Source organism: Vombatus ursinus, unplaced genomic scaffold (assembly GCF_900497805.2).
Source record: "Vombatus ursinus unplaced genomic scaffold, bare-nosed wombat genome assembly UNPS02014781.1, whole genome shotgun sequence".
NCBI classification, from domain to species: domain Eukaryota; kingdom Metazoa; phylum Chordata; class Mammalia; order Diprotodontia; family Vombatidae; genus Vombatus; species Vombatus ursinus.
This window is the reverse complement of record NW_020954559.1, coordinates 35,689,146-35,701,844: the sequence shown is the minus strand read 5'-3', so window position 1 is coordinate 35,701,844 and position 12,699 is coordinate 35,689,146. Positions and strand designations below refer to the sequence as shown.

Below are 12,699 nucleotides of genomic sequence, written 5' to 3'. Positions count from 1 at the left end.
AATGATTTGCTTTAAACTAACTAGTTTACTAAAAACTAGGCATGGAAAGGAACACAGCTTCTCAGAAAAGATAAAAAATTACATTGAACATGAGTAGATCTTTCAAATAGTTACAAATTACTAAAATAGTTGAACTAAAGAAATTAAACAGTTTATAAGGCAACTGTAACATCTGTCTGATTATCAAGCTGTTTTTTTCTTCATCTGTTACTCTCTACTCAGTGAATTCATTTTTATCATCACTGAGTTTATTTTACCTAACTCAAAATAGTGTCTCAAAAAGTTTTGTCTTTTTTGTTTACTTCACTATCTCAACACATATATCCATCCATTCACAGTACAGAAAAGAGTGCTAAATCCGAATTCACAGGACCTCAATTTGAATCCACCTCTGCTACAGGGATGTGACACTGAGCAAATAACTTAACATCTTGGCCTCAGTTTCCTCATCAGCAAAATAAGGGGGGAGGTTTGTACTGAACTCTCTCTGAGGTCCCTTCCCGTTCTAAGTCCTATCGAAAAAGACAAGCAAAGTATTTTTAATACAGATTAACCAACTTTCTGCTCCTGCTGATAAACAAAGAGCTTGAAACAGACATGTATTTTTCATCATTCAGACTTCTATATTAATGAATGCTAATAGCAACAGCTAATATTTACATAGTACTTTTTGTTTGAACAATCACTTTGCATGCATTATCTTATTTGATCCTTACAACAATCCCGTAGGTGCTATTATTGTCCTCATTTTACAGGCTGAGAAACTGAAGCACAAGTTATATGATAGAGTACTTTCTCTCATCTGATCCTCCCAACAACTATATGAGGCAGTTTGTTCATTTTTTAAAATGAGGTCACTGAGATTCAGAGAGTTCGTGTCTCAACCATCATATAGCTATTAAGTAGCAGAGCAAAGAACTCCTGATTCCTGGTTCAGAATTCTTTTCGCTATTCCTAGGAAGACAACTCAAGTTTCAGGGAAATCAATGCTTTAAAAAAAAAAACAAAGGCAAAACATGATGTATCTTTTATTTCAAGTCTCCAGTATTCACTTTGACCCTATAATATGAATCGCAGCAGAATGCTAAAGAAACATTAAGGCAAATCAATTCAACCAACAGTTATTAGAGAATATCTTTGCCCTAAAAGACTTGAGTTCATCCTCAGATTTTAATAAGGAATTTTGCCAGAAAGATCAATATATAGCTTTTACCTTAACTGTCTAAAGCATTGATTCTTTCTCTATTTTAATAACTTTTTGAATAAGAGACCACTGCTAAAATCCTAACTGCACTGAAAATAACACTACTACTAAAAAGATTAGGAAATCTTTTAAAAGAATAAGATTGCCAACTTCATAAAAATAAAGACTCGTTCTTCTGTATGTTTCTGCTTACCACAGTGTAACTTAATGAAAAGTAAAATACTGTCAGACTATTATTTTAAAAAATACTGTAGTGGCAGAAGTAGGTAGGGTAAATTAACAATTTCCTTTTAAAGTTCTGAGGAAACAGGCAGCATGTATGGATTTTCCTATTTCCTGATCTATATGTCTTGCTTTGAAAATGTACTTGTATAGTATTATAAGTTCTCTTAAATTTGCTAAAAAGTTCAATACTTCTGCAAGGAGAGACACAATAATCTAGAATTTTCTTTTTACTTGTGAAACTTTACAAATAACCTTAAATAGACAATCCACTTCAGTATTATATGAAGAACAAACTTATTTCTTTCTGTTTCATATGGAGAGACTTCAATTGCTTTGAAACTGCTTTGCTATCTGTTATTAGTTCACTCCTCCAACCATATGACTAAAGGGTTTAAGTTCCAAGGTGTTAAAGGATACCTCTGTCTTCTAAAAGGACTCAAAATTTCTACAGGCAGAGAACTGCTTATGACCCTGACCCTAAAAAGCCTTATTATCAGTGCTTCTCAGGCATTACATTTCATATATTTTAAAAACATCCGGACAGCATCATTTCATAGGCATGTCCCTCCATGACAGGTGCAATGCAAAAACTTGGGAACCATTTCTGAAAATGTCTTTCCAAATACTTTTCATTTGCTATTAAGGAAATAATAACAGTAATTTGAAGCAAGAAAAAAAATTTTTCAAAGTATTAAAAATTCTACCTTCAGATATAGGAAGAACGCCAGCATAGTAACTATTTAGAAAACTGCCTTTAAAAATGTTTAAGTAGATAAATTCTAAAAGCATTTGTTTCATTTTGCATTTTACATAGGTTCATTTTTCCAAGTAAAATTTTGGCATGTCATCAGAGTATACAAATTGCAAGCAAACAAAAACATAAAATAACTTAAATGAATACAAACAGAACCAATCAGGAGCGAATGCCTTAAATTTTCACCTCTGCCTCACTTAGTAATCATATTACATTAAAAGCACTCAACTTTTACAGACTATTCTGAGTTAGCAATATGCACAAGATTTAGAAAACCAAAAAGGGATAGTATGTAATTTTCCTTCAAATGCTTATTTGACATGAAAAGATTTTGTATAGGTCTATCAAAAATGTTGGAATCAAGAAAAACAGAGATATGGAGTGTTGTTAGAAGAGAAAGAAAAGCCAGAGAGAAAACATTTCCTCTCTTAATTAAAGAGAAATCCTTGACTGCTGGCTAAAAACAGAGTTAAACTTAAAATTTCCTTCAGAACTACAACAAGCTCTAGAACTTTTATAATCCTTGTTAACAAGTTTGGAAAGACTGTTCATTAATCAAACGAAAATTAGATGATCCTTGATCCTTCATGCTTTTCCATACTTCTACAGAGGAGACAACATAGTATAGTGGAAAAAGCACTGGTTCTCAATAGTCTGAGGACATGTGATCAAATTCTCCCTTCTGGTGTGCGGGTGGCCTTGAACAAGTTATTAAACCTTCTCGTGCTTCAATTTCCTTGTCTGTAAAATAAAGAAATTAGTCTAGATGGCCTCTGAGGTCCTATACTGCTCTAAAGTCATGATCCTATGAAAGTGCACAGGGGACAACGATGGGAGCTTGGGAATTACTTACTCTCCTGAACTGATTGCATTATCAGTATTAGAGAATGAATATCATTTTAAATACATGTAAAAGAACGAACAGCGAGAAGGAGACTGGATCTGTGATTTCACGGACAAAGGGATCTCACATAAGGCACTCCAAGGCACTCCCTCCACCAATGCAGGTTGGCACCTTCTCTGCAACTTACAGTCGTAAGTTGTCAGGAGTATTGACAGGTCCAGGGCCTTGCCCAAGGCCACACAGCTGGAATATGTCCAAGGCTAGCCTTGAGGACTTCAATGTAGGCCTTACTGGCTTTGAGGCCAGCCCTCTATCTACTACACTGCCCTGTAACTCTAAAAAACATCATACTAAATTTTATTAATGTATAATTATGTTACATAACTGCATGAGGTGACAAAATCAAAACTGATTTCAGTCTTACTAAGCAAAGGATGTATAAATGCTATCTTCCATGCATTTATTTGTTTAAAAACCAGTGGCTTGATTTGATAAATTTCCAAGCAAGGACTTCAGACATATATTAGATATTCTAAATAAAAATGCATACAAAGGTGATATTTATGTCATAAAATTTTCACTGGTCCTCTTTTCACTGCTGCCCACAATCAAAGGCTAAAAGGACAGAAACCTAGGAAGGCAGCTTGTAGTAATGGAATAAACACTTAATTTAAAACAATTTAAAATTTAATTATACATCTGGATTAAAATTCTGGCTCTGAGTAAACTTGCACATGTTATCTAACTTCACTGGTTCCAAACTGCATTTCTAGTAGTATGTCACATTATCCTCCCTCATTCCTTCAACAATATACTCTTTAACCAATATTCTCCCCCAAACTGAAAACATTTCCTCCTTAAAATTATCCCAAGGACATGTTTCATTATCTGTCTTTGCTCCATCACTCACACTGTACCACCCTGTATTAAATCATGTATACATATATGTATGTATACACATATGCATATGTGTACATGTCTACATATACATATGCACACTCTACCATCTTGTATTAAAACACTATACACATATATAGTTTAATACAAGGTGGTAGAGTATGCATATATGTATATACATACATATATACACATATACATATATGTATATACATACATATATACACATATACATATCTCTCTCTCTCTCTCTCTCTCTCTCTCTCTCTCTCTCTCTTTCTTTCTCTCTCTCTCTCCCTCCCTCCCTCCTGTAAATTCCCTGAAAGTTTCTTGTGGTGTGTGCAATATATATTTAGAGAACTTGAATGATTATTTCTGAAACATCTGAACATAGAAACAGGCCATGTGAAAAAGACCTAGGAATTTAATAGACTGTATACAAGCCGATTCCTTTGTGTGACAAGGGATTCAAAATGTTCCAATGCAACCTTGAAGCCATTTAACTAGAAATACAGTAACCAAAACCTAGGAAGTGATTACCTTACTAAACTCTACACTTGTCAGGTGATGTTTAGATTAGAACATCCAGTTCTCAGCAACATATTTTAGGAGGGACATTAATAATTCAATTGAACCAGTATTTATTAAGTGTCTACTGTGTGCTAGGCACTGTGCTAGGTATTGAAAAATAAAACAGTGCTTGCCCTCAAATAGCTTACATGCTAGCGGATAAAGTAGAATATATATAAAGAGAATTATCGAGATGGTGAAGGTCTTGAGAAACAAGTCATATGAAGAATGAAGAAACAATGCTCCTGAGCTCCAACAGAGGGAGGAAAACGGAAATGAGCAGAGAAGGTGTTACATAAGGTATACAGGATCAGGAATTACAAGTTGGAAAGGATCTCAGAGCCCCATGATCTAGTCCAACCTCTTCATGTTATAGATGAGGAAACTGAGGCTCAGAAAGGGGAAGTGGTTTGTCAGGTAAATAACAGAGTTCAGGTTTGATTTCTTTTCCTCTGACTTCAAGTCCAGGGATCTTCCCACACAACCATATCATCTCTCTGTAGTTCTTTGGCCTTCAATCAAAGCAGATCCCGTGGTTTCTACAACACAGATTTCCACTGAGTTATCTCCTTCATCCTCTCCTTGCCCTAGAGATAAGTCTAGGTAGGACCCCCTAGTCTGCCTGGTCTGGACCAAAAACACTCTCAACTCATACATTCAAAGGATATTTTAAAAAATATGGTTAATGGATTATATTTCACCACCATAGATGCAATGAACAGCCACAGTCACCCTTAAAATCCTTGCTTTCTCTGTAAAGCCCTGGTAGGTGACCTTTAAGTCTCTTTCCCCTTAATAAACATTTATTAAGACCTACTTTGATCAAGGAATTATGGTAAAACAAACAAACAGAATAAAGAGAAAGTCTTTCAGCCTCAAGAAGATCACAACCTTGTTTCATTTTGGCAGAGTTGGAGAGACAGGATAACAATCCAGATCTTTTGATGCCAAGAGCCAGCCCCTTTTCCATTGCTATTCTCTAATTTCATCTCACCCCTTGCTATAAGCCTGTGGGCAAAGACTATTCCACGTATTTTTAAATCACCCATAATAGCATAATGCTAGACATACTAAGTGTTAAATAAATCCTTATTGAGCTATTAATTGATAGCAGTTAAACCACTGCATAAGGTCTATAGAAATTTATCCTGCACAAACTTCTTACATTATGAAATTAAACCTATATTGCACAGCTGTCAATATAACTACTAATATTATACTAGTGTCTAATTTTTACAATCTAACATGACATGAAAATGATCAAAGTTACAAAAATGTCAAATTGACAAAGGTGAATATAGTATAAACCTCTAAGCAATAATGTTAATTGTGTGTATTTGAATCAAACAGTATTAAATTACTGTTTCAAATGCACCTGGAATTAGTTATTAAAGGATTTTTATTATTTATACAACAACTAACAAAAGCCTCAAAACCAAGAATTGAATCTTTTATTTTGGGTAAAGTATGTTGTCGCCAGCTTCCCCAGGTTAAAGCTCTTTCTATGAAATGTAAATCAATAATTTAGAGGCCTTATAATTATGCTCCCCTAGATGGTTTGGTGGCATTCAAAGATTTGCAATACAACCAAATCATTATCAGAGAAAAGCCACAAGCAACTCCAAGATATTTATGGGAATCAATCCAATTAACTCCAAAACATTTTTAAGCACCAACCAAGCGGTAAGCCACTGCGTTAGCCTCTGAGAGGAGTGTAGGAGACAGGGAAGGCAAAAGCAAAAATTAAAAATTGTCTCAGCCCTCAAGTAACTTACATTTTCCTGGGGGCAGGAGGGTTGAGAAAGTGGAATACATGAATGGACTCAAGTAAAAAAAATAATATGAGGAGGGAGAAAGCATTAATAATTTTAAGAAGTGATGGAGGAACTTCCTCTTAGGCTTAAGGAACATTTTCAAAGGCAAAACAATAGGAAATGGAATAATGATAAGTAAAATAATGATAACATTTATATAATGCTTAGTCTGCAGCAAGCAATGTGCTAACTTCTTTACAATAACTCTTAAAGGTAGGTACTATTATTATTCCCATTTCACAGAAAGGAAACTGAGGCAAATAGAGATAAAGGTCACACAGAGTATCTGATGCTGGATTTGAATTCAGGTCTTCCTGCCTCCTGGCCCAGTGCTCTATCCACTGCACCACCTAGTTTCAGCAACAGCTAGTAAGCAAGTTTTCCTGGAAGGTAGAATGTTTTAAATAAACTTGGGAAGATAGGTGAGACCCATAATATAGAATCAATTACTAAGCATTTACTGAGCTCCCACCATGTACCGGGGATTGGGATAATTTAAATACCAGTCTGAGGAATTTGTATTTTAGACTAAAGGACCCTGTTCTTTATTCTCACCTTGACCTCCAACATCTCCACCCCTCAGTTCTTCCCATCTGGACCTCAGGTAAACCAGTTCAATTGTACGTTATCCTCTTCTCTCAAGTCCCTTGCCCCTTTATGCTATCAAAGATCTTTGCTCTGCGAAAACCCTAGCCTTCGATAACTCCCACCACTAGCTGCTTTCACGCTTACATGCTGATGAATGAAGCTGCAGAAAATCACCAAACTTTGCTGACAGGGTTCACTACAAATTTATGTTACATAATCTCAATTAAACCCTTACTGTGGGAAGGCAAACCCATTATGCCTCCCTAATTGATTCACTCTCCCACCCACCCCAGTGGCTCTTACAAACCACTTCCTAAGTTTTTTCTCAGTCCTTATCCTTTTTGGCCTCCCTACAGCCTCTGACACTATCACCCTCTCCCTTTTGACACACTCTTCTCTCTAAATTGTCTAAGTTCTCCTACTTTTCCTCCTGGCTATTGAAACATTCCTTCTGTTTCTTTTGTGAGATCTTCATCGACACCAAGCCCGCTAAAAATAATGGGCATCCATCAAGGCTCTATCCTGAGTCCTTTTTCCCTTCTATACTACTTTGCTCAGTGATATCAAATCCCACAGATTCAATTATCATTACCATCTCTATGCAGATAATTCTCAGATCTACCTATTCAGACCTAACCTCTCTCCCAACCCCCAATTTCAAATTTCTAACTGCCTTATAGACATCTTGAACTGGATGTCCCCCTAAACACTTTAAATTTAACACTTCTGTCTTGTTTCCAAAACCTTCTCCTCCACCTAATTTCTCTGGCACTGCCAAGGGTTCATCCTCCCAGTTTCCTAGGCTCACAACTTTGTTGTCATCTCCAAACACTCTCATCCCTCCATATCCCAGCAGGGGCCAAGTCTCTTCATTTCTACCTTCATAACATCTTTAGTACACATCCCCTCCTCGCCTTTGATCACTGTCACGCTGCAGGTCCTCATTACCTCATGCCTGGACTACTACAGCAACATGAGAGTCAGTCTCCCTGTCTCAAGTCTCTCTGCCCACTCTACTACCAAACTGATCTTCCTAAAATGTAGCTCTAATCATATCACCTCCCACTCACCCACCAATTCAATAAACTCTAGTGGCTTCCTGTTTACCTTCAGGATCAAATATAAAATTCTCTATTTGACTTTCAAAGCCCCTCATCACCTGGCCCTTTCCTACCTTTCCAATTTACTTACACCTTACTCCTCTTTAGGTACTCTGCAATTTAGTGACACTGGGCTCTTGGCTGTTCTACAAACAAGATGTTTCACCTCTTGACTTCAAGCACTTTCACTTGCTGCACCTCTCTCCAGCTCCCACACTCAGAATCTTCTCCCTCCTCATGTCTGATTCCTAGTTTTCATAGCTTCCTTCACGTCTTTGCTAAAATCCCATCTTCTGAAAGAAGTCTCTTCTAGTCTTTCTCAGTCTTAGTGCCTTCCTTCTGAGATTAGCCTCAATTTATCTGTATGTGTATTTTCTGTATATATATAAATTGTTTGTATTTTGTCTCCTCCTTAGACTGTGAACTCCTTGACAGCAGGGATAGAATATTTCCCTTTCTTTGTATCTCAGAGCTTATCACAGTGCCTAGCCCATAGAAGACGCTTAATAAATGTAAGAGGATTGACTGAATAAAGGAAACAGAGAGCCACAGAAGTTTCTTGAGAAAGGGAATGTCATGATCTAATCTGTGCTTTACGAATATTTGTTTTGCATCTGTGTGAAAACATATTGTAGTTATCATCAAAACATACAATGCTAGAAATTTTCACCCAGCAGAAGTAAATGTTTTCCCCTCTTCCATTTGGAGATGATATAGGTCATTCCATAAATGCATAATCTATAGTAAGAAAGAATTAAAATACTTTGCTACCAAATTCAGTAAATCAAGTCAATATATAAACTCAATGAAATAATATCTTCAAATCCAAGCAGTAACTCAACAAGCAGATATGAGAAGCAAGCATACTAAGGTCATCATCATTCACTTAAAAGACCACTCAAAGCACCAGGAATAAGACAAAAGCTTTGAGGCTCAGTGTGAATGGCAAGAAATGGCAACATTCTGTCCAATATATGACAGAGACAAGATTGCTGAGAAGTGAGATCATAAGTTGCTTTGGAGCAATGTAATAAATACTAACAATAAAAATTCCCTCATGTTTCACAGCAGGCCTTCATCAGGGAAAAAAAAAACCTCAAAGGTTTCAATTCATAGGCACCAATTAATTAATCAATACAGTATCTTTCCAAGGGAAGGCCATAAAACTTACTAAGAGACAAAGAGGGTTGAGTAATTTGCCCCAAGTCACAAAATGAAGTGAGAACCAAAAATTAAAAACCCTAAATCTCATTTCAACCCTCCATCTATCACAACTCAGTAAAATTTTCAAAACAATGAACTAGAATCTAAGTAGGTGAAAGCCTCATGATATCTGAAATTAGAGGTGGGGTAAAAATCTAGTTCTTGCTCCCAAGTAACCCTATAAAGTCAAATAATAATGTGCAGTCAGTACCTAATGGATCACGTTCCAAAAGTTTATCTCCAAGTTATAAGTTTGGAGCTAAGAATGCACTTTGCCATAGAAATGTTGATAAAAAATGAAAGTAAGGTTATAAGAAGAGTGCATAAAATTCTATTTTATGTCATTTAGAGGCTGTGAGATACAATTCTAGGACCCTGCTTATTTTTACACCACCCCTCCCCTCAAAGGAAGCTCCTAAAAATTTACAAAAGTACTTCATTTCTTTGCATGTGTCTAGAACAGACAAGGTGATCCTTGTAGATAGCTCAACTCATCACAGCTTCTAGCTGGATACATTTCACTATGGTTTGGATGCATATGAAATACTAGTTTGTCCACAGAAAGGGGTGTCCAGAAACCACTGAGGGGCTACCAGCATACCCCATGCACTGCTCTCTGTGGCTTTCAGACACTATTTCCTGTCAGCCCAGGTTCCCACCTCTTATCAGTTGCAAAAATTCAAACAAGGAGCAAGAGTAGCTCACCATATGAGCTACATTTATAATGCAGCTAAGCAATAGTTCTGCTGTACTATATATTACAAATAGTACTCTAGAAACCAAATGTCATTTACAATTAGATAAGATGTGGGGAAAGAGGCCACATGCCAAAATGGAAAGAGGAAGACTTGTATTCAAATTCTACTTCTGAATGAATAACATGCATGCAATGATGCATATATGTGCCAAACACTATGCTAAGCAATGGGGATACAAATAAAAAAGTGAGACAGTCTTTGTGCTTGAAGAGCTACAGGGGAGCGGTGACCCAGAAATGCTGAGTGGGGGCCCCTATCGGCAATCTGGCATACCCTTCCAGAAGCAGCACTTATTTGATTACAGCCTGGGTGATGGAGGAGGTGTGAGACAAGATAGATGCTTGCGGAAGCAAGATCAATGGCACTAAAATCATCATCTGAGTGGACGGCTGGAAGCCTGGGGTTGGCACAACATAGTGGGCTACCGGAGTCTCTGCTCCCTGACTCACCAATCAGAACAGCACAGCCCAGGCGAACCTCGATATTTATAAGCTGTGTCAATGTGGGGAAGTCACAACTTCTCTGAGCTTATGGTCATAGAGTCTCTAAGACCCTAAGCTATATATAGGTTGCAAACTGCCACAATCAAAGAATTTCCACCTAGAAATTACAGGTCCTTGTTGTTGTTAAAATGTATAAAGTCTTTGTTAAAATCCTCCTGAAATGCCCTGTGATGTGTGATGGGGATGTGACTGGATTTTCCAAAGCTATCCCAAAGCAAGATAAGCTGTGGTAGCTCCTAACACACTCCAAAGGCTTTGAGTTCAAGTCTGATGATGGACTAGTCTTCCAAGAAGGAACCTAGCCTAATTTAAAAAGGTACAACACCAAAAGATTGGCCCCTAAATAATGAATGTTTTGCCCACAACAACTCACGAAACCAAAATACTGATAAGCAACACTCTTTGTGGAAATAAAGAACTGGAAATCAAGTGGGCATCCACTTGGGAAATACTGTGGTATATGAGTGTAACGGGATATTTATACGAGTGTAATAGAAAATTATTGTACAACAAGAAATGACAAAACGTATCAATAAAACATACTTAAAACAACAACTTATTTTAACTATCTGTGAAGATCTCAGATGAACTACAACTTTCACAGGCAGTATGTCCACAGCAGTGAAATCACAGATTTTTTGAAGCATCAAAATAATACATGAAAGCATTTTATAAACTGGGTTATGCAAATGTAAGATATTATTGTTACTATTTTAGCTGCTGGTGATGATGTTACTTATAACAGTTTCCATAGGAAAATAATGACATTGTTATTGACATGAGTGGTCTATCCCAAAGGTATACCCCAAATATCCCTAATACTGTCCTTCTCTTCCTTACATGATTTCCCTTGGTGATCTCATCTAATTCCATGACTTTGATTGTCATCTCTATGCAGATGTCTCCCAAATCTATATATGCAATCCCAGTCTCTCCTAAATTCTTGCACTACATGTCCAATTGCTGTTTTCCAGCAAATGAATGTCTCTCTAGCACCTCAATCTCCTCAAACTCTAATGGAGCAGAAAGATAAAACAATGCATTTTCTCATACAAATAACATTATTCATGGTGGTTATGGGTGCCAGGAGAGCACATAAAAGCCAATTTACCCAAAATTCAGCTGAATCACAATACTGGTATTATCATCGAACCTAACCACCACATAGCATTGTTTCTAAGAGAAAATGGCCTTCCAAATTCTGACTGGGGGTGTTTGGTACACATTTTCTAGAGGTTCATTTATCCCAACACCCTCAACTAAAAGCCCACAGTAATCTTCCCCAGCCATTCTTTCTTTCCCTTTTCCTGTCCAGGCTAGACACTGAATTACGATCCGCAGACCTGTCAGAGAGAATCCAGAGCCACCTCTATACGCTAACTCTTTGATCCACTTACCCTTCCCAACAACACTGGGCTGCTTCACCACTCCAGTAGATACCACCAAACGTCATAAGGACTCCTGGCCTTGTAACTGAACCTTTCGGGCCTTCAGGCCTTTCCATCTGCCCTACAGCTGGACTCTCCCACAAGTATTATCTGCCCTAATTGAATTGTGAGCATCTTGAGAATAGGGACTATCTTCTTCTATTTGTATCCCCAACATTTAGTACAGTGTGTGGCACACAGTAAGTGCTTAGTAAATGCTTTTTCCTTCATTCACTCAATGATCCAGTGACACAAGTCTACTACATTCAAGGGTGGAGAGACGTCCTAAACCTAGGTTAGCTCTTCAAGGGATTATGGTACTAAGTGAAGGGTTGTAAGGGGACAATTACTCTTGAGTTGAATATTTCCACTTGTTCATTTAGAAGCTTGGTAGAAAGAGTCAGATATGATGAGTAGGAAGGGCTTTCTGATACTTATAGGTCCTGAGGGGTGAGGGAAAGAACTCTTTCAGATAGTGTTGGCAGAAGTTGTTCTAGTTCCTTAAGGATGAGGATCATAGAAAGGGATTAGTTGTAGCTATTTTTAAGGACAGATTATTCTTTTTTTTTCAGGCAGTTGGGGTTAAGTGACTTGCCCAGGGTCACATAGCTAGTAAGTGTCAAGTGTTTGGTCTGAGGCCGAATTTGAACTCAGGTCCTCTTGACTCCAAGGCTGGTGCTCTATCCACTGTGCCACCTAGCTGCCCCTAGACAGAATATTCTTAAACAAAATGCCTCTATCCCCATTTTGCAATATAAAAACAGCTTTCCCCCTCAGACATCTCAAAAGTACTTTGTTTTGGTGTCATATCC

General features: G+C 37.3%; 1 protein-coding gene across 4 annotated transcripts in view; it reads right to left on the bottom strand.

Annotated features, from left to right (window-relative positions):
• The window catches only part of LOC114046191 (rho guanine nucleotide exchange factor 7), a 317,431-nt gene that overhangs the window by 69,437 nt on the left and 235,295 nt on the right, over nt 1–12,699 (bottom strand). The gene's annotated exons all lie outside the window — the stretch shown is intronic.